General features: G+C 34.4%; 1 pseudogene; it reads right to left on the bottom strand.

Annotated features, from left to right (window-relative positions):
- Window positions 1–5,657: 5,657 nt before the first annotated feature.
- Window positions 5,658–6,417, bottom strand: LOC120121913 (annotated as a pseudogene).
- Between the last annotated feature and the right edge of the window lie 15,532 nt (window positions 6,418–21,949).

The following is a 21,949-nucleotide window of genomic DNA, read 5'->3' on the forward strand; positions in this document are numbered from 1 at the left end:
GTTCTTTAAATGGCTCTCATTCACGAGAAAACCAACTGGTATATTCTGTCAGTCAAATATCCTCTGTCATGGAGTTGAAATCTAGCTTGAAAACGTCAACTGGAAATTAGCCAATCGTCGTTGAGTTAAGCTGAACTAGATCTATTCCAAATTGGTTCTCGAACCCGTCTGAATTTGATTTTAAGATCTGTCGGTCTTTCGATAGGTCAAATTGGTTGAGGTGCAGCTCATTGTTGCTGAGTTAAGCAACCACCATCAATTTTTGAATGTGTTTTTGAATCGAGTATCATTTGTCTTGAAGTTGAAACTTGCCTCTGAAAACTGCATAAATTATGTATACGAAAAATGATAAATGTGATGTTCTTAAATATGTCTAATATGCATGCAACATGAATTAGTACTTGTTTTATCTCTTAGATTGAGCCTCATTCTTTGTCTGCTTGTTCCTGTATATGGAGGAAATACCTTCAGAATATCTGATAATTTGCATCAGGATATTGAATTCCCAAAGATTCCCCAATATTCGATGTTGAATCTAAAAAAATGCCTTGACATTTGATGTTGAATCTTCAAAGATGCCCCTATTGTTCCTCATTTCTTGCTTCAACATTGATTCTAAGCATGAGCTTTGCGTCTGAGAGCCACATGTCATTTACCAAGATCTACTTTAGAGAGATTGTCTTGTTTGAAAAATATTTTTCTTTCTCTTTTATTTTTAAAGTTATGAAAATATCAATTAAAAGAGTTTCGAAAAATGTTTAATCAAAAGTTTTGAAAATATTGCCCATTTCTCAGTTTTACAATTGAGACGGATCATAAAACTAGAGTTCATTGGATATCAAAGAATTAATTACATTTTTAATCCTTCAATAAATTATAGATATTTGACAAGTGTCATGATCAAAGCTATCTTTGGGAAATGGTTAAGTAAGGAAAGGATAAAAAAAATCTCAGGTTATTGTGTTTGGTCAAAGGTTTGGCATTTTTGTTTATTTGATGCCCAAGGGTTTGATGGGGTAGCTTGCATGCTCCTCTACTGGAAGTGTTCTTCGACTCTCAGTTTTCATGGTTACACTCGGATTGTGCGATGCCTTATCAAGAAATTTGTGCGATCGCCTCAGCTGCACAATTTTTATATTTGAGCTGATTTTCAGGTTTTCAACTCGAATCCTCCTTTGGTTTCAAGACGTCATTCAGAATTTATGTCTTGAACCCCCATTTGTTATTTTTCTCTATCATGCATTAAATATTTTAGAAAACTTTTGCAAATAAAGATTAATCCTGATGAGCGGGATTAAATCTGAAGATAGTCTCTTCTGTTCAGAAATTCATGTATGATTAGAATAGACCTTTTAGGCACGTAATGTAGGCTATGGTTCATGGTTATGAAAGAAAGGATAATTAGGCCCAAACAAGTGTTTCAGGGTATTGAACCAATGATCAATTCATTTTGATGCCTTCAATCCTGTCTTGCTCAATTTGAATCTATTCGTATGTGTTTCTCTTGATTTTCTCTGGATGCTCCATGATCTTCGAGTGAAGTGATTCTGGAATGATTGTGTTTGATCAATCTCATAATTTGAATCTCGATGCGTCATTTGAATAGAGAGAATCTTTTCATATGCGTATTGTCTTCTTTTTTCTTCACTTTTTCCTTTGTTTTTGTTTCTCTTTTTTAATTTCTTTTTGCTTTTTTTCTTTGTTTTTCTCTTTTTTCTTCTTCTCACATTTTGTTCTGATTGGATCTTCGCACTTGGCATTTGGTTCACCTTTTGGTATCTCATTTGGATTGATGTTTTCACTCATGTGAGCAGATTTCTTCCACCTTGCCCCCAGTGTAGAGGGTGATCCTTGGTTAGGGTTGAATCATAAGAAAAATACTATAGGCTCAACAGGGGACAACAACGGATATATATATATATACATCTATGGATAAACGAAACAAAGTCGTTCATCATCTCATACACAAAATTCCTCGCAGAAGAGGTATCCACAAGGGGATATATTTTTATGATTAATTTTATTCACATGAAAACAGTGTAATTAATGCATGATAGAATTATTTCGAATGAATTCTTCTTTCTACTTCTTTCTCCCAACATGTCTCAATGTTCAGGCTCCCTGCGAAATGCCCCGAGTTAGAAGAATGCTTATGTTCAAATGAACAACTCAATGCCTTAGGTTTTAAAGGTATAAAAAAGTCAATTTTGAGTCTAAAAAGACAATGATGTGACTTTATTGACTCAAAGAAAGGTTCAAAAGTTTCAAAGGGTGGTGATGTCAGAATTTGGTCTTTTGGTAATGACTATGAGTTATATTGGGTAAAGAATCAAGGTAATTTATTTTTGGGTTTAAGACAGGATTAAAAAGGTATAATCTTGTCATATGTCAAAAATCTATAATTCTTGAAGAATTAAAAGAATCCTTAACTCATTTAATATTCTAAGAACTAAAGATTAAAATTTGTTCAATTATTCCACCTTAGAAGGTAGCATAAATTCAATCGTTTAAAAGATTAAGCAAACATGAAAGATTAAAGACGTGTTCAAACAAAACAATGCTCTAAGTGCAAATGGTAGATGCAATGCCCCCTTCTTCGATTTTTCATGCCCTTGAATCCATCAGGTTTTGGGATCTTAAGCTTTAGTGTCTTACAGTTCTCAGAGGAATGTCTGGAGCTTCTTATGTAGTAACTGCACACAACTTCAACATCGTAACCCTTAGGATATGGGGACTCTTTTCTCAGATCATCATGGCAGGCTTAGTCCTACAATCAGCTGATCAGGCTCCCGCTGTACTGATTTCAGTTTTTTCTAATCCTGCTTCCATATGGTGTCATGTGGCTAAGACCACTTCATCGAATCCTCCATGAAGAAATTTCATGTTTATGAAAATGCTTAAAAATGAAATGTATATGTAAAATACAAAAATGCATGAAATGTTCGAGGCATTGATCCAAAAACATGTTTGTTATTATAAATAATCTTTATTGGGACAGAAGTGTTATTTCTTAAGAGATAAAAACATCCTAAAGGTACATTCTGACTAAGTCTTCTAGACTTGAAACAGATTGACTAGTCTTCTGCCTTCGTCTGTCACCGGTTGATTACTCTATCGAACTACTCTAGCTTTTTTGGTTAAACCGTGCAAGTGACGAGCTGCTTTTTGTACTTGTTCCCAGAAGTATCGAATGACTGTGTCTCTGGCTTTCATTTTTTGTTGAACCTGTTCCTAATGAATACGTCATTGTAGCCCTTCATCGAAAGAAACTATCTGAAGCTCACTTGCTTGCTTCTTGAATTCGTCAACAATGGCCTCTAATTTCAGCTATTTGTTTGCCATCCTGCTCTTGTTGTCTTTTTAAGGGACTCTCCAAGTCAGCAACTTTTTTCTCATCTTGCCCGTGCAACCTTTGCCAAACCATTTTCGAAAGGTGGACTTTTGATGTGCTTGGTGTAAATCCCGTTACATTTCGAGCCATTCACAATGCAGCAGAGTGGTATACTCTTCAGTTGTGGGCACCACGTCTTCTTGATTGAACGTGACATATAATTGCCTTGCAGAGTGTCTCCTTTTTCCTTCTGAGTCTTTTCTGACCAAAGTCGGACCTCTGCATTTTTTACCTCTTGTATTACAACCGCTTTGTCCATTAATGCAAATTATTTATGGTTAACAAACACATTTTTGTGGATCAACACCTCTTTTTAATTATGTAAATTATAATAAAAATAAAATGAAAAAGATCAAAAATGAAAGGAAAGAGTTAGTGAGGTAAGGATAATAATCAAAACAATAATGAAAATAAAAAGTCATACCCCACATGTTTATTATTCCTACCCGGGCATGATCTCTGTTCCACATGTTAATTTTGAACCAGTCCTAACCGCATAAATTTCTAGTTCACATGCTTTGAACATAAAATAAAGCAGGAAATAATCTCAAAGCAGCCTATGGTTTGAAATGAGGTTTTAGGGTAGGCTCTAATTCCATATAGTCTCCTTGTTTAGGTTCTAAAGAAAGGTACCTGAGTTCTCCTTGTTGGTAACCCCTTGGGCTTGCCAGACCCTTAGTCCTAAGCCCATTACAAGCTTGTGTGGACTAAGTTAAACTCGAGATGATATATTCCCTTATGCCCATAAGGAGAATAAATTCACACGAAGACATAAGGTATATGAATCCCGAAGGTTACTTGCTAGGCCTACACGGAGAATAAATTCTCACGAAGGCGTCACTTTCACCCCACTTAAAAAAAGTTTCAGAGCTCGGGTATAGAGCCTTAGATGGAAAAAAGTTTAATAAGTTGTAATCATTGAAAGAAAACGTCAGTATAACTATTTATTTGAAAAGATAATCAAAGGTAAGTAATAAGAATCGAATAAATAAATTAGAATTTAAACTTGTTATTTTCACTTAAAAAGACAACCGAAATTAATTCTAGCCTGACATACTTATATGTCCCCAGTAGAGTTGCCAAGATGTCGCGGTCGTCTTTCGGTTGGGCCCGGAATTGGGCTTCGACTTGAAAATTGGGTTAGAGTCACCACCGATCACTTTAAAAATATTTAGGTGGATCGGACACCATCTTACCTGATCTACGTTTTACCAGAAATGTGTCGGGTTCGGGAGTCGGTTACAGTCAAGGAATGATTAACACCCTTGTACTGCCCTTTCGGTACCCCAATTAATTTGTCGGTTGACTTAATTACGAAAAATTAAAATTAAAATTAAAATTTAAAAATTCAATTCAAATTAATTACTTTTGATTAATCGAAAGTATTCCACTTTTGATTTCAGGTTTACTTGCATTTCTCGACACACCATGGACAGTATAATAATTGGTTTCAGCTCTAACAATGGACTGTGATCCCCTACGATGGTGTGATGTCTGAGATGACCTCATAAATGATAACAATGGTAAGGAATCACGTGAAAACAAGCCTAAATTTGATGATCTCATTCCCAAATAACTCATTGTATTTGTGACTCCCAATCTGGCTTTCATTAATCGGTTTGGGATACAAGAACGCATTGCAAATTGAGGACGAATACTCCACTGGGCACCGAATGTGCTTCCACATGGTATAATGACCATCCAATATGAGGATAGAGAACCTGAACTCAAACTTTATGCTGAATGACCTTTAGCAAGCTTGTTTGACTCCTAAGCGATTTGCTCTCACTGATGTTTCCAGAGTATATATGTAGAATCGGACAATTTCACAACATCAAGCTTTGGAATGTGTTGAACACCCATGGAAAGAGTGCTTGAGGTGACATTTTGAGTGAAACTATGTTGAGTATCATTAGTCATTTTGAATGAACCGAGCTAGGTAAATCAACAAACAGATGGAGGACACTAGTTTCAAGAAACAAAATCCACAAGAAACACGCGTAGATCTAGACCACAATGAACACCAAACTTACTAAAAAAAATACAGAATCACACAACTAGTCATGATCTTCGCAAAACGCCTTAAATCATTGATAAAACAAGATAAAGAGACTTGATTTAAAAGACCTAGGGATATTAAGAGAGGATCGCTAGTTTGCTCTTTCTCCAATGAGTCACAGCGAGTCAAATATTCTTGCAATAAAAAACAGGCATACCTTAATCGAAACACATTAAAAATCAAGAAGAAGCAGTAACCACTAGAGCAAAAGCGAACAGGATCTCACTCCCCTGCTAGAACCAAGAGCTGCTGCCAATCCCCCATTTTCTCCCTTTGGATCTTCTTCGAGTAGAATTCCAACTCTTTGCCTTCCAAGATATACCCATCACAACGGCCGCACTGACCAGGCCTTGAAGAGACACAAGCCAACAAACGACCACTTACAAATTGATACTCGGTATGTGGGTCAAGCTTACGATCCTGCTGACATTTTTCCAGCTTCTTCATAACATGGTTGCTCTTCTTCGTTTCTTCAGTTCTAGTTTCACCTTCCTCTCATTCTTTCTTGGCCGCTATTGTTTTCTTCTTGCGATCGATTTCAACACCATAGTGTTACAGATACCACTGCTTGAACGGGGCAGCATCAACTTGAACAATAGCACTCTTGACCAAAGTTTGGGTACGAACCAACTCATAGTTGGATGCATTGTAAACCACATCCAAAACTCTGGTCTTACAAGTTACGGATGCACTTCCCCATGAGTAGTTCCCAGTTTCGAGTCTCAGAGCACACCATTTCATATTTCCTCCATGAACCCTAATCCTCCTGACTGTCTCCTCCCTCTCGATAGCTTCATGTTTTCTCAATATATAGGGGAAGGGAAGCGGTATGTAATGGCCAGAGAGAAGAAAAATTTCGAGAATCGTGGTCCCCAACTGCAAGTAAAATTATACTGCAAACTAGGAACCATCTCCATTTTCCCCGAGCATTCTGAGACCCATTAACCTGCAGCACTTCACCATTCATCGTTGGTCCCTCATACGTGGCAAAATTTTGGGATGTGCATGGCATGAAAAAAATCATGTTGTTCAAAGGGAACGTGGTTTGGGCAGGAGCATTTGTGGCAAGGTTGACTTCTTTGGTCAAAGGGGCATTGTTGTAGCTGGGTCCTACCACCGAAACGTGGTTCCTTGAATTATGCATTAAAAGTTCTTGAGTTTTCGCATAGGTGGGTGATCTTCGACCTTGAGTGCCCCGAATTTAATGGCCCAATCCTGATACGTTGTTGTACCATCCACGCACAACATCAGATTGCCACACATTCAAATCAAATATATCGAGGCTTATAAAATAAGAGAAAATAACATTAGTGACAAAAAATCTCATATAATATACGATTTTAATCAACTTTTTCCGGATTTGTCAAAATAACCAACAAAATCGCAATGCGATCGCTAATTCGCAACACGATCTCCATTATCGCAAATCAGTTTCCAGATTCGCAACGCGATTATGACTATCGCAATGCGATTTTCCAATTTCGCGTTGCGATTTTCACAATTCGCAATGCGAATAAGTAAATCGCAATGCGAATTTAGAAAATCGCAATACGATACTGACTATCGCAACGCGATACTTACTTTCGCAACGCGATACTGACTTTCGCAACGAGATAATACATAATCGCAATGCGATTTTCAAAGCGCCATTAGTATCGCAAAGCGTATTTTATTTTCAAATTCCAAACACGAATATTAATATATTGGAACACTGAACCGTCCACAGTATATCTCGTAATCGCAACTCATAACATAAAACCTAAAATCACAACTCAGTCTCATCTCCATCTCTCACTCTCTCACCCATCTCCGACGAAATCCGTCCCCATCTCCGGCGAAATCCGTCTATCTCCATCTCTCAGAGCCACCCTCACAATCAGAAATGGAAAATCAACCAAATCAACCACCGAGGGTTAGTTTTTTTAATTATTTTCTTTTTGAAATTTTTGCATTAATATTAGGTTTTTCATATTGAAATTGATGATAAGTTTATTGGTAATTTCAATAATAGATTAACCATTTCACTTAGATTGCTTATTAAATCAACCGAGAATCGCAACGCGAAATGAAAATCGCAACGACAAAATCGCAACGCGATTTTATTCTCTCGTTACGATAGTCAAATTCGCGTTGCGATTGTCATTTTCGTGTTGCGATTTTCATTTTCAGAAACTATTATTCTTCTGCAAATTGAAACTTGAATGAATTGCATTACTTCAACCAAAAAACAAAGACAAATAAGAAATTCACAGTGTTGCAAATTTAAGTTTGAAGAATAAACTACTACTCTTTATGCTTATTATTGTTTTTGGTATATTTTCACAGTGTAGTTTTTGGTATATCTAACTTAGTATGTTTATTGTTTTTGTAGAACTTTTATTCTGCTCAATTGACCTTAAGAAAAAAAGTCAGCCTGGCCAAAATAATTGCTTCGAAGCTTTCACCTGCACAAAGAAAAATGTTTGAGGATACTTGCTTCGGGCCATGGCTGAAAGTACAACATCTCGTTGGAGATGCGATGTTGACACACCTGTTTCTTCAAACCATAACTAGGGATCTACCAGATACTATACAACGTTGTGATGAAGAGATATAGTTTGATTTTCCACTGGCGTATACGTGTTTTGGGCGGGAGGAGTTTTGCTTAATCACCGGTCTACGCTTCGGACACGATGATGTAGGTCGGTACACTAGACACATTACCCGCCCATCATGGTTATCCCCGGTTTTTCCTGAGCTGGAGAGGTTGAATCTACACGTGGAAGACCTGACGAGATTATTGAATAAGAAAGATGGTTTTACTCGGATGGATGACGTCGATGTTGTCCGAGTATGCCTTCTAATACTTTTGCATGCCGGCTTTTTAGGCAGAAAGGCCAGACAACCTATTCCGAATAATCTAATCAAATTGGTAGAAGACCTAAATGCGTGGAACCTGTTTCCGTGGGGCTCGTATTTATGGAAAGCTACATGGAATAAGTTATCGTCTGCCTTGGATGATCGAAAAAGTTTGCATGGCGATGGTTCCAAATACACTTTGACAGGCTTTATTTGGGCCTTTAAGGTAAGAATTTTCATATAATGTTTCCAAAATTATAAGTAATTATTTAACAATTACTAATGTTTGTTATTATATTGTTTGTAGATTTGGATATTTGAGGCCTTTCCCGCCATGAAGATATATACAATAAAAACTTCAAATGATATTCCCAGGGCTATTTCCTGGAAGAGGAAACGGACCTTGCAATGGGAAGATTTACTACGGTATATGACAATAAATAATGTAAGTTAACATAAATACTACCATATGTTTATAAACAAGTTATTACTAGTACACGTTTAACTTTGTTTGAGCTTTTATATTGTTAGGAGGCCAACATTCCATTACAGAGGCTGACACCCACGGAAGCTGAGCTTGCCACTGATTGGTGGCAAGCTAGTAAGCGTTTTTTTGATGGCGCGGATGATGAGCAGCCTCTACTTTGAGAGCCATCACCTCACCCAGAGCTATCACCTCACCCAGAGCCATCACCTGATCAACCCGACTATACACCTCCACAACGACAGCCATCACCTATTCTGTCACATCATCGAGCCTCTTCTCCACCATCACCGCAAGATAGACGACCGACAAAGATGCCACGACGTTTATCTCCCTGTTCTCCACCTCCACGGGATGAGTTAGGGGAGTTACGTGATGAGGTCAATGCCTTGCGTGAGGAGGTCGGTACTTTACGCAAAGACGATGGTGCATGGCGTGTTGAGGTGTCTACTTTACGCGGTGAGGTAGCCGCTCTACGTGAGATGGTAGCATCGTTGCAGAATGAGGTTCATACTCTACGCAACGAGGTAAGTTTAAGATTTTTCATATTTAACTTGATGATAAATTTACTCGTAATTTCACTTAGATTAACCATTTCACTTAGATTGCTTAATAAATTCATTCAGTTGCTGCCAATACTGCTAAACTGTTTTTGTTATATTTGTTTTTGGTTTTGTTTTTGTCTTTTGGTTGAAGTAATGCAATCCATTCAAGTTTCAATTTGCAGAAGAAGAATAGTTTACTTTCGCAACACGAAAATGACTATCGCAACGCAGAAATGGCTATCGCAATGCGAAATGAAAATCGCAATGACAAAATCGCAATGCGAAATGAAAATCGCAACGACAAAATCGCAACGCGAAATGAAAATCGCAATGCGATTTGTGTTTCGCGTTGCGATTTTGTCGTTGCGATTTTCATTTCGCATTGCGATTTTGTCATTGCGATTTTCATTTCGCATTGCGATAGCCATTTCCGCGTTGCGATAGCCATTTTCGCATTGCGAAAGTAAGTTTCGTGTTGCGAAAGTAAACTATTCTTCTTCTGGAATGTTTATATATGTTGTCCTTTTAAATGTTTATATAAGTGCTTACTTCTGGAATGTTATCTGATGCATTTTGTGAACTATGATAGAATAATGACTTGGGTGAATACAATGCAAGTTTGAAACATATTTGTCTTTGTTTAATATCATGTCTGTTTATTTACTGATTTATGTATTAATTTTTTTTTAGCAGCCCGATAAGGTGGATGCTTTACGTCGGGTTTTCCTTACACGACGGAGTTCACATATCAGACGGCGTGCACGTACTATTACGTCTCCGTTCACCCCAATCGTTCAAGAGGCCCCTATCATCCCTTAAGAGTCCCCCCCACCGTTCAAGAGGCCACTGTCATCGTTGAAGAGGTCTCTCCCACCATTCCAAAGCCCGATTCACATGGGGTAATATATCGAATTATTGAGAAACCCCTACCGTTGCCGGACATGATGGATGAGAGTTGGCTCTCGTATGAGTTACCGGCCAGTACCCTTCCGGTATCTGAAGTGGAGAGGAGACAACTACCGGAAACAATTCTGGATAATACCCTTTGGGCTAAGACCGCAGTTGATTTTTATCTACATGAGTGGAGCCAAGGGTGTTACACTGACATAAGCAAACTCAACGATGAGATGTATTTGTTGCTTAATCGGTCTTGGTGGGGTGTGTTATTAGGGGTTGAAGACAGTGGCTATTTCGATGGAGAGGTAAGTCTTATATTTGTCTTATATATGATTTTGATTAATTTTTTAAAAAATTAATGTAATTCACTAATATATGTCTTCTTTTGTAAAACAACATATCGATGCGTGAGTGTCACGTATTCTAATAATAAGGAAGCTTAGGAAAATTAAAAAAAATTCGTGATATACAATAATGCCGACGGCTTTTCATGCAGTTCACTTGAAGAATCAACGAGATGAATCATTTTCGTTGGGCAATGGACAAGCTAAACTTTATCCTGCATGGTGGGAGGTCGATAAGGTTAGTGTTTATTTTTTAAATTTTTTAAAGGTGTTCATAAATAAGTATGCAAATAAATGAATTATTACTTATGATTGCAGGTGTTTATCCCTGTTTTGGAACGTCGTCATTGGCTTCTCGTCCAACTTCAGCTCCCATCCCTGAAGATAATAGTATATGACAGCATGATAAATTACATATCACTGTCTTATTTGAGAGATATTATCAAGGGATGGAGCTCTCATTTGGCTAAATTCTTGGATGGGATTAATTATTGGACTCATTCTGGACACAAGAAGCCAAAGAAGTTCATTGTCAGAGTTGTCAGAGACGAGACCGCGCCACAACAATTGTCGGGAGCCAGAGAGGATTGTGGTCCTCTCGTATGCATGTGCTTGGCGCGTTTGACGACGGGAAGCACAGAGTTTCTACCTCCCACCGATAGAGATAGAGCTGCAGTAGGCTTGTGGTTTCGGCATTATATGGCTAGAGCGATATATTCAAGACGCTGCCTACCTGCATCCGCGTTATGAAAGTATCCATTGTTAATTGGTAAGTCAAATGCAAGTTTTGTTAACATATATACTCCTTTTGGTTTGAAAATGTTTGGTTAAGTACCTAGAATTCAATAATTTGCTGTTTGTAGGTTTTAGATGTGTAGGAAGTCTTGTTTGAGCAAATGTTTGGTTTCTGTAGGTTAATCCTTAAGTGAGCTGCGTGAAATGGATGTACGAGTGCAAAAGTTGATTCATTGATTCAATAATTGATGAGGAAATAAGAATTATTATTATTTTTTGATTGTTTAATTGATTTGTAAAAAATGATTTGTAAATGTTGATTTGTTTAATTGATGTGTACATAATTCTTATTTGTGCTTGTTTAATTGATTGAAATGTAATAGTTGATTTGTTGATTTTCAATCTGCATTATGTTGAAGGCAAAACAGGCTATCGCAACACGAAACTGACTATCGCAACGAGAGAATCGCAATGCGAAATGAAAATCGCAATGCGAAATGAAAATCGCAATGCGAAATGAAAATCGCAACGAGAAAATCGCAATGCGATTCTGTATTATCTCGTTGCGATAGTCAGAATCTCGCTGCGAAAGTCAGTATCGCATTGCGATTTTGTATTATCGCGTTGCGATAGTCAGTATTGCATTGCGATTTTCCAAATTCGCATTGCGATTTTCCAAATTCGCATTGCGATTTTCCAAATTCGCATTGCGATTTACTTATTCGCATTGCGAATTGGGAAAATCGCAACGCGAAATTGGAAAATCGCATTGCGATAGTCATAATCGCGTTGCGAATCTGAAAACTGATTTGCAATAATGGAGATCGCGTTGCGAATTAGCGATCGCATTGCGATTTTGTTGGTCATTTTGGCAAATCTGGAAAAAATTGGTTAAAATCGTATATTATATGAGATTTTTTATCACTGAGGTTATTTTCTCATAAAATAATTGTAATATATAAATTAATAATAATAATAATAATAATAATAATAATATAATATAATGTTTTTGTAGACCCAAACAAAAACGGATGTCTACAATAATAACAATAAAATATAGTATTTTGTTAGAATCATTAATATTATTTTGGCATACATTATATCTCATTAATTTTTTTATAAGATTATATCTCGTTGTTGTTGTTATTATTATTATTATTATTATTATTATTTTGAAGATGGTATGATAGCATTGGAAAATGATCATACAATATATCTCATTATTTTTAAACTGTAAAAAAAGTTAAAAAATATGTACCCAAAAAAAGTTCAAAAATCATTATTACAATAATAATTATTTTTATACAAAACAATAATAGTTATTGAAACTTCTTTGTAATTTGTTGATATACGTTATTTTCAAAACTACAGTGAATTATAGTGTCTTTCGATTTTATTATTATATTATTACAAGTGATAAGGAGTGGATTCCCCGAAGCTGTCTGCTTAAATTTTAGTATCTTTAATCTCGATGCAATCCCAGAAACCTAAATTTATTAATGAAAACGTTTCTTCTTCTACTACTTAAATGTAGCAAACCTTCAAATCATTTAGGCAATTGTCTTGGTCCACACTTGATTGCCTAAGATTTTCCTTATATTTGAAACTTTGATTTTCTCAAGCACACGCAGCTCAGTTAATCAAAATTAATAATCAAACAGATCTTAAATGTATCTAGAATAAGACCCAGTAGCAAGTATTTTGATTTCTCGAACCCGTACTTGTAATTTGTGGCTGTTCAACTCTCTTAAAGTTCTTGGACGGACCATGGTCCCTCCGCCACTGTTCAGTGCGTCGACTGTCGGCTCACATCATGGCCGGGCTGATCACCCTTAGTGGCCAGTCCACCGGGACACCCACCATCATCAACCATTGACTAAACGGTGCTTTTTAAGAAAGTGTTCATTAAAAACTATGTGAAGAAAACAACCTATAGTCAACTACAGCTCGATATATGCGTCGTCAATTTGCATTTCCAGTGTATTCACAAAATCAGAGGCCGTTTGGTTTTAAATCTCGTGGCTACAAATTTTGTTTTTTACGTTTTTTTTTCAACGATGACAACAACATAATAGGGTAAATTACGCATTTAGTATCGAAACTATCATTTTTTTATTCATTTTAGTATCTAAACTTTTAACTTTTTCAAAACTATACCTAATATATAATTTTTGTTTCATTTTAGTAACATGCAATTAAGTTTTAAAAAAATATGAAAACCTAGGTACCAAAACATGTTTAGTACCTAAATCATACTTAGGTTTTGAAAAAAAAATAAAAATTTAAGTACTAAAACGGATCAAAACTGATAGTTTAGGTACTAAATGTGCTAAGTTTTTAACGACAATATATTAAAATGAAACAAAAAGTAATATGTATGATTTAAAAAAACTAAAAATTTAGGTACTAAATGCATAATTTACCCAAATAATTAATAGGATTATGAATATGTCTGACCAAACTTTCCTACCACATATAATAGTATCTACCAAGATTAACATCCACCTTTATTTATCAGTCAACCCAACTATGTGTTACATTTTTTTTACGTTGGCTCAGAAATGATGAATGAATATTATTAATTTGAAGTTGGTTCATAAATTTAGTTGTTAGAAGTCAGTTTAAATACTATCAACTAAATAATGCACATTAAATATGCATTTTTAATTAAATTTTTACAGCATTATTCTAACACCCCAGACGGTAAATCCAACTTTCCCCCCTAATAATTCCTTGTACTTTTTTTAATACATGTTTTGATATGATCATTTTATACGAGAAAGTGACATTCTCAATTTTAAGACTGCAGTTATTCGTTTTTCACTTGTACTTCTAGAAATTTAAAATTTGGTTGTAATTGTTTTTACGGAAAGAAACTAACTGCATGAACTTCCTTTCATCGTTTTAACTCTTAATGTTTTTTTCTAAGACCAAACAAGAACCTGGTCACATGGATAAGGCAACTGCCCTGATTCAGGGTGTTTGTGGGGTTTTGTCTATTAAGACGAACTTATTGGACCATTTACTTGTATCACGATTTTCATGTTACGTAATTCCATCTTGGGTTAATACTATTATTGTAAAAAAAAAAGGATTTGACGTTAAGCTTAGGTACGAAAATGTGAAAATTTTCACGTGTTTGTCGAACTTGGTTGAAAGCATTAAATGTTAAGCTTGTTGCATTCGAATAATTGAGGATTTGAAGTTTATCCATCCCATGTTTCTTTAAATTCTTGGTTCTAGTCAATTCAAAAAAAAAAAAATCTTGGTTCCAGAAACTCTAACCCTACAATTCTATCAGGGGGAGAGAGAGAAAGAGAGAGAGAGAGATTTCACCAACCCATGCTTAGGAGTCAAAATTTAATGAAAAATGCCAATAGTCAAAATCCTCAAATTGGGTTTATTTTAAATTTTATCATTTAACTTTATTCTCATTTTATTTTAGTCATTAAAGTTTTTTCTTTCTAATTTAATTATTAAAGTTTTAAATTATTTATATTTTAATCATTCCGCCGTTAAAATCACCAATGGTGTTTTGATGTGGCTTTTTTCACTAAAAGTGAAACATTTTTTAGCTGCAAAAAAAATCGTTTTTTTTCTTCCAAATAGTTATGGTTATCAGTGATGAATGAGACCTATAAGACGACGACAATTTCATTTACAAATGTTAGAAGTGTTGATGCCTTATTTTTTTAGTCTCATCTCCATTTTCATTTTCCATTCTTCCTCTTTGCCTCTTGTGTCTTTGGTTTCATTTCAAGCTTAAATTTTTACTTTCATTTTGCTTAATTTTAAGATACGAACAATCTTAATTCTTCGTTCTATTGTTAATGGAAAAAATAATTTTTAAAATTTTTTTGCTCTGTCTTTTCTTCTTCATTTAATACTATTTTTACCCATATCCAGTGGCGGATCCAGAACTTAAAATTTGGGGTTCAAAATAAATATTATAATATTCCTTAATAATGACATTTGATATTAAAATAAAATAAAATCTTAACTACTGATTAAGCAATTTTAATTGATTCAGTTTAAAAAAATTAAAATGTTTAAATTACTCCAACTTAAAAATACATATTCATAATTTTATATATCACAATTTAATTTTCAAATCATAAAATCATCAAAATTTATTAAATTAAATTTAAGATTTAATTTAATCTCTTAATTTTACCTCGCTCAAATTAAGATTTTTCTTTAAAAATTTAAAAATTAAAATATGAATTTAACTAAATTTAAGATGATAAGTAAAGAACCTAAAGAAAAGAAAACAATAACTTGAAGGTAATTTGATTGTAAAAGTTGATAGAAAAATTGCAGGTGGAAGGTGTCGTTACGGCTAGACATGCACAAAGTAAGATAAAAAATCGATCCGGATCGGATAAAAACTGATCCGATTTTTTCACCTAGCTAAAAAACCGGATTTTAAAAAAATCGGTTTGGATCCTAACCGGTTTGGAGGGCCGGATGGTGTAACCGGTTTCGGTTTGAAAAAAACACGGATATAAAAAAAACTGGTGGTGGTGAGCATCACTACTCTTGTGCAATCTGTCTCTACTCCTCCTCCTGAAGGCTTTGAGAGTAATGCTGAGCAGCACTACTCTTGTCATGTTTTCTTTGTTCTTCCTTCTTAAACACTTTCATCAAAGCACATTCATCACCATTTCTTGCAAACTTTCATTATCTTCCACTTAATCGCATTAGATCCTCATTTAAGCTCCATTTCACGCACACGACACACCTATCACAAACCAAAAGCTAATCAAAGCACAACTATTCTAGATAAATTAGGTGTATTTATAAACATTTTATGCATGTGAAGAGCATATACACAAGACACTAATCAACGATAAATTAAAATACTTAAATATTACAATGTTAAAATTACATCGTCATCAATTGCAACAAAGTTTACGATAATTGAAATACTTAAATACTTCCAAGTTCGATAAATTCAAATACTTAAAAACTTCAAAGTTCGATGTTTGAAACAAAGTTTAAAAATAAACTACATCGTCATCTCTTCTTCATCATCTTCTCCTTCTTCGTTTGGGGGATATTCCAAGTTTGCCTTCTTCGTTTGGGGGGATATTCCAAGTTCGACTTATTCAATGTGTAAGTTTGCTTCCAAATCGGCATCAATTGCATCTTTTAGGGTGGTGATATGTTGCTTCCGAGCCGCTCCATCCAAATAATCCTTCAAACAAATGCATACTTCCATTGACTTGGGACTTAGTCTTGATCTCCGTTGCGATATAATCCTACCACTAACAGAAAAAGCGAATTCCGAAGCTACCGTAGAAGCTTGGACGGTTAGTAAATCAAGGGCCATGGCGGCTAGAATCAGAAATTGTGCTTCCTTTTCTTTCCACCAAGCCAAAATATCCAAACTTTTAAACTCTTCAAATGTCATTTTTGATAGAAAATCACATGACATGTAATTTCTCAACTCGCTACTTAGGGTGGTAGTACGGGATCGTTTGGATTAGGAATTTACTAGAGTGTTAAAAAGTGACAAATTTATGTTTCTTGGACGTCTACTAGATGATTCTGCATTCATTCTCATTTGATCATGTATTACACTCCGTATTTAGTTAAATAAATTGCAAACATGTCTCAAAAACATTTGTTAAAATAATTTATTTGGTTTTGGACAAAGTTGGGTTCATCATCTGCTAGATTAAAAACAAACACAATTTGTTGGATTAGTGTTTCAACCCCGCCAACATTTAACGTTGGGTTTAAAGCGGCGACACAAGTAAATATAGGGGGAATCTCCTTAAAATATTTTAAAAGTTTTTCCTTCATTGCAAAGCCAATTTCTTGATAAACTTCGGTTTTAAATTCAAAATCATTTAGTCGGTTAGCCAACAAAAATATTTGATTAAGAACCAAAGGGCTAGTAGGGTAATAAACACCGGATAAAAAAGTTGCATTTTTAAAAACCCTAAGCAAATCGGTTATTTTGGCTATAGTTTCCCAACTCGAATCCGGATAAATGTTTGGGACATGGCCCCTCTCGAAAAGCCGATCGTGAAATGTTTGCAATGTTTCCCTTTGCCTTAAGGCGGTATGCATAATCATCCAGATTGAGTTCCAACGAGTTGGACAATCCAAATTAGGACCCAAAGCTTTTTTATTAACCGACTTACAAAATCGTTTATAATCATTTAGTATTTTGTTGTTGTTACAAAGAACCAATTTTATCATTGCTTTAAATTCTAATCTAATCGGCTTAATAACCTCCAAACCGACTTGCACGGATAAATTAACTATGTGTGCAACGCAACGGTATGAAAAAACGCACCGTCTAAAATCAGTGAAAGTAATATTTTCAATCTTGGAACCGCGTTTTTATTATTCGATGCATTATCAAAGGATATAGAAAAAACTTTATTTTCTAATTTATAAAGACAAATTACCCTTTTTAAAAGTGTAAATAAATTAGCACCGATATGCGACTCACCGAATAATTCAAACGCGATTGTTCTTTTCATCATTTGTCAATTATCTTGATTTAACCAATGTGTCGTAACGGCTAAAAAAGAATTTCCGGTATTATGAGGGGAACTCCAAACGTCACATGTAAGCGACAAACCATAACGGTGTTCTTGGATTCCTAAAATCATTTTTTCCTAGCCGTATGCCACATTTTTATAGCATCTCTTCTAAGGGTAGTACGACTTACTTGAGTATAACGTGATTGCATTTGTTGAATTGTTGCCTTGAAATCTTCATCACCAAAGTGGTCGAACGGCAATGCTTTTGTAATCACGAACTTTGTAAACGTTTCTCGTAATTTTTCGTTGTTGTAAAAAAAAACACCACCTTGCGGTGTAAGATTCGATTGACTTAGATCCGATCTTGAGCGAAGTGCCTTGCATGATTTTGTAAAATGGTTCTTCAACGTTGTATTTCCTTTCGGTGCAAAAAACTTTAGGCAAAGTTTACAACGCGCCCTCCTCGAGCCATTTAACATCTCACATAAATCGTAGTGATCTCAAATATCTTTGTTTCGAGTGTGTTCGATCACTCTCACGACTTCAAGGTTTCCCCCAACGGAAGATTCAGCCGTGTTAGGGTCGGTATTTATAGCCATGATGAACAAAAAATTACAAAAATAAGATTTGAGAGATGTTTAGGTATTGTGTAATAAGATTTGAGAAAGTTGTAATCAACCAAATACATCCCCAACCTATTTATACATGTTTAGGGTGGTAAAATTGTGATTTTTTTTAAAGAAAAAACGGTTACAAACCCCCCCAATAACTATATTAACGACTAGTTTTTAAAACCCCAGACAATATTTTTTTCCTGATAAAAACTAATTTTTTATCCGGTTTTTTTCAAACTGTTTTTTAATCCGGTAAAAAAATCGATCGTCTAATTTTTTTTTTCAAACCAGTTATACTATTCGGTTTTTAAATATCTGATCAGGTTTAAAAAAATTAATTTTTCTCAAATCCAATTTCAGATTTTTTTTACGTAAAATCAAATATTCAGATTTTTTATGCACATTTAATTGCGGCTAGTTCAGATTGAGATGACAGCTGAATTTGAATTAAAAAAATAAAAGATAAATTTTGAAAGTGGAAAAGTAAAAAAGTAAAAAAATGTGAAAGGTATATAATATTTTAATCAATGCTTTTTTAACTTAAGAATTTAAAATAAAATTAATTTATTACTCAAATCAAAGAGCACAAAATTCAAGAAATGGGTCTGTAGAATTTTCACTATCTTACTATAATACATTACATTTTGACAACATTCTAGAGAAAATGGGTGTGCATTTGCTGCCTCCTAGGCCATGTAGTTCCGCCCCTGCCCATATCGAATCTTTAAGTAAGAGTTCAATGTCCGTTAAGAGAAAAAAAAGTATTTTTTTTTAAATTAGGATTTTACATATCAAGGTCATAACTTTATTTAAGTATTAAGCAATAATTTTATTTTTTTCTGATAAATAAATGAATATAGAAATATTTAGATGATTTAGGGATGATGTTGTATATATATTGATGAACCAGAGAAACACGAGAGATATTAACTTTGATATATCTTTTATTGTTGTTTTAAAGAGATATATCAAAGTTAATATATCTTGTGTTTATTTGATCTATCAGTATATCAAAGAGATATTTAGATGATTATTAATAGAACAACAACTGAGTTCAAGCATCAAATTTAACAATTTTATTTAGAATCAAACCTGTTTTGGATTTTAAAAGCAAGGATTAGTTTAGAAAAAAAAAGATTGACCTTTGTTCGAGTTAGAACGACGTCAAATGTGAGAATTGTAGTGCTTATGGGACTAATTTTATGAGTTTATTAGAAAAAAAACTCGGATGGAAAATTTAAGAATATAGGTTTGAGATTTTGTCTCAAATAATGATATTTTGAAGGAGAAGAGGAATAAAAGAAATTTAAGAAGGAAAAAATATATAAAAATTAGAAACTCAATGGAAAAAAACATATGCAAATGCAAAATAATTTAATTAAAAAAGGAAACATCATTTAATAATAGTTAAGATAATAATCTAGTGGAAAAAGAAAAGTTGTGTAAAAATTTTAGTGATTAAATTAAAAATAAACAACTTTAAATGCATAAAACAAGAATGGTTTTTGTTAGCCTCAATTTCCCAATCTTAATGGTTAGAACAATAAAGTTACATTCTCTATTAATAATGAAATTTACCACCTATACATTTCAATAAACACACATGCCTTGTTGGGACTTGGGATAGCTTAAATTTATCACCATTATTGATGAACTCTTCCCTTGTATTTAAATATCAAAATAAATAATGTTTGGAGAGAACAATAATATTTTTCTTGTGTTGTGCTTAAGTTGGATGAGATGCAATAAAGTTGATAAAATAAAAGGGTTTATTTGCTAACATTTTTTATAAATAAAATAATGGGTAAACTACATAAATGGTAATTAATGTTTGAGGAAGTTGCCACGTAAGCTTTCGATCACCCACGTTAATGACCTATTCATGTGAAAGATTGTTTTGTTATAAATCGATAACGTTATTGATCAATTTGTTATTTTTGAAATTTTAGTGGATAAAATGAAAATCTACTCAAATATTAATTATATTTTATGAACAAGGAAGATAAAATAAACAATAACTCACATAAAGATTAAATTGAATAAATGGGGTTTAATTTTAAGTTTAATACAAAAATAAGTGACTAAACTTTGTCTCAGAAAACGTTTTAGTACTTAAAGAATTTTTTTTATTAAAAATAGGTATCTAATGTTTTCATTAGAGATTTTTAAGTATCTAGACCGTAACAGCTGACCGTTAAGTGATATGTGTCACATTATGATAATTTTAAAAATTTATTTTAAAAAATAAAAATAGATTTTTTTAAACCAACATCAGTCCCACATCCCTCCTCTCCCCCCTCTCTTTTCTCCTTCCTTTTCCTTTTCCCTTTCCCCTTTCCCTTTCCCTGGTTGTCGGCCAGCCATCTGTAACTGTTACCGCACATTCATCGGCACCGGCGTCGACCCCTATCAAACCCCTATTGGTTGTTCGTCATAAAATGCGATCGTTTACCGTAGAGAAGCATTCAAAGGTTCGTCGGATTTAATCCACCATCATTGTTTTTCGTTGATTTTAGCCGATCCCAACATCCATAAGCCACACCGCCACCACAATTCGAACCATCATGAAATTCTGATTAAAACTCAAGTGTTTGGCGACGATGGTGACCTGAAATGGCCGCCGACGATTGATAATAGGGGTTGAAATGAGATATTCTAGTTTTTTAGTATTTTTTTAGAATTTTAGTAAAAGTTTGGATTTTTTATAAATAAATTAAGTTTTTCTAAAAAATAATATTTTTATTATTAAAAAATTAAAAAATTAAAAAAAATATAACTGTAAACATTAAAAAGTGTAACTAAAAATATTAATATCTATTTTTAATAAAAAAAATTAAACACTAAATGGTTTTTTTTAGATATTGTTAAGTTACTTGTTTTTGTATTAAGCTTAATTTGAATGAAAAGTATCGAATTGAACAAATCTAATCACTAAGTTCGGTCTTGGAACTCGACTCTACCTATGAAATGACCTTACGACAACATCACTCATTACTCGGTTCAATGTGTAAACCGTCGGGCAAAATTTGTTGTTTGCAACCAAATAAGGGCTTTTGTCTTTTGGAACATGTCGAGATCACTGCTAAAAATACAAAACGCTGCCGAAAGATTACGGTCACTTTCGCGTGCCTCCGCCATTCACTCATAATAAGACTACAGCTTAATTACAAGTCTTTGTCTCGTCAATGATTCACCACTACGTCTCTCTCCTACTAAAAATCTCTCTGCCATTTAACTGTTTTTGTATTTTAATCATCTTATTCCTCGATATAATTTTCCCTCACCACGTGATGCGACCGAATTGACGAACTTTCTTGGCTTTCTCTCCCTTGTCTCAACTCTATTCATTACCTGTTTTTTTACAGTAACAACAAGTAAAACGCCGCCATCATGTTCTTGGCTTTTTAGCGGTAATGGTAACAGTAATACCCTTTGCTTAGTTTTCAGTTATCTCTCCCACCATGATTATGTTTAAAAACTCAGCGTAGACGGCAGTGATAGTTACCTACATCATAACAATCCCCACTCTCCCCCTTGCTCTG

The sequence above is a fragment of the Hibiscus syriacus genome, unplaced genomic scaffold (assembly GCF_006381635.1).
Source record: "Hibiscus syriacus cultivar Baekdansim isolate YM2019G1 unplaced genomic scaffold, ASM638163v2 tig00110383_pilon, whole genome shotgun sequence".
Classification (NCBI taxonomy): domain Eukaryota; kingdom Viridiplantae; phylum Streptophyta; class Magnoliopsida; order Malvales; family Malvaceae; genus Hibiscus; species Hibiscus syriacus.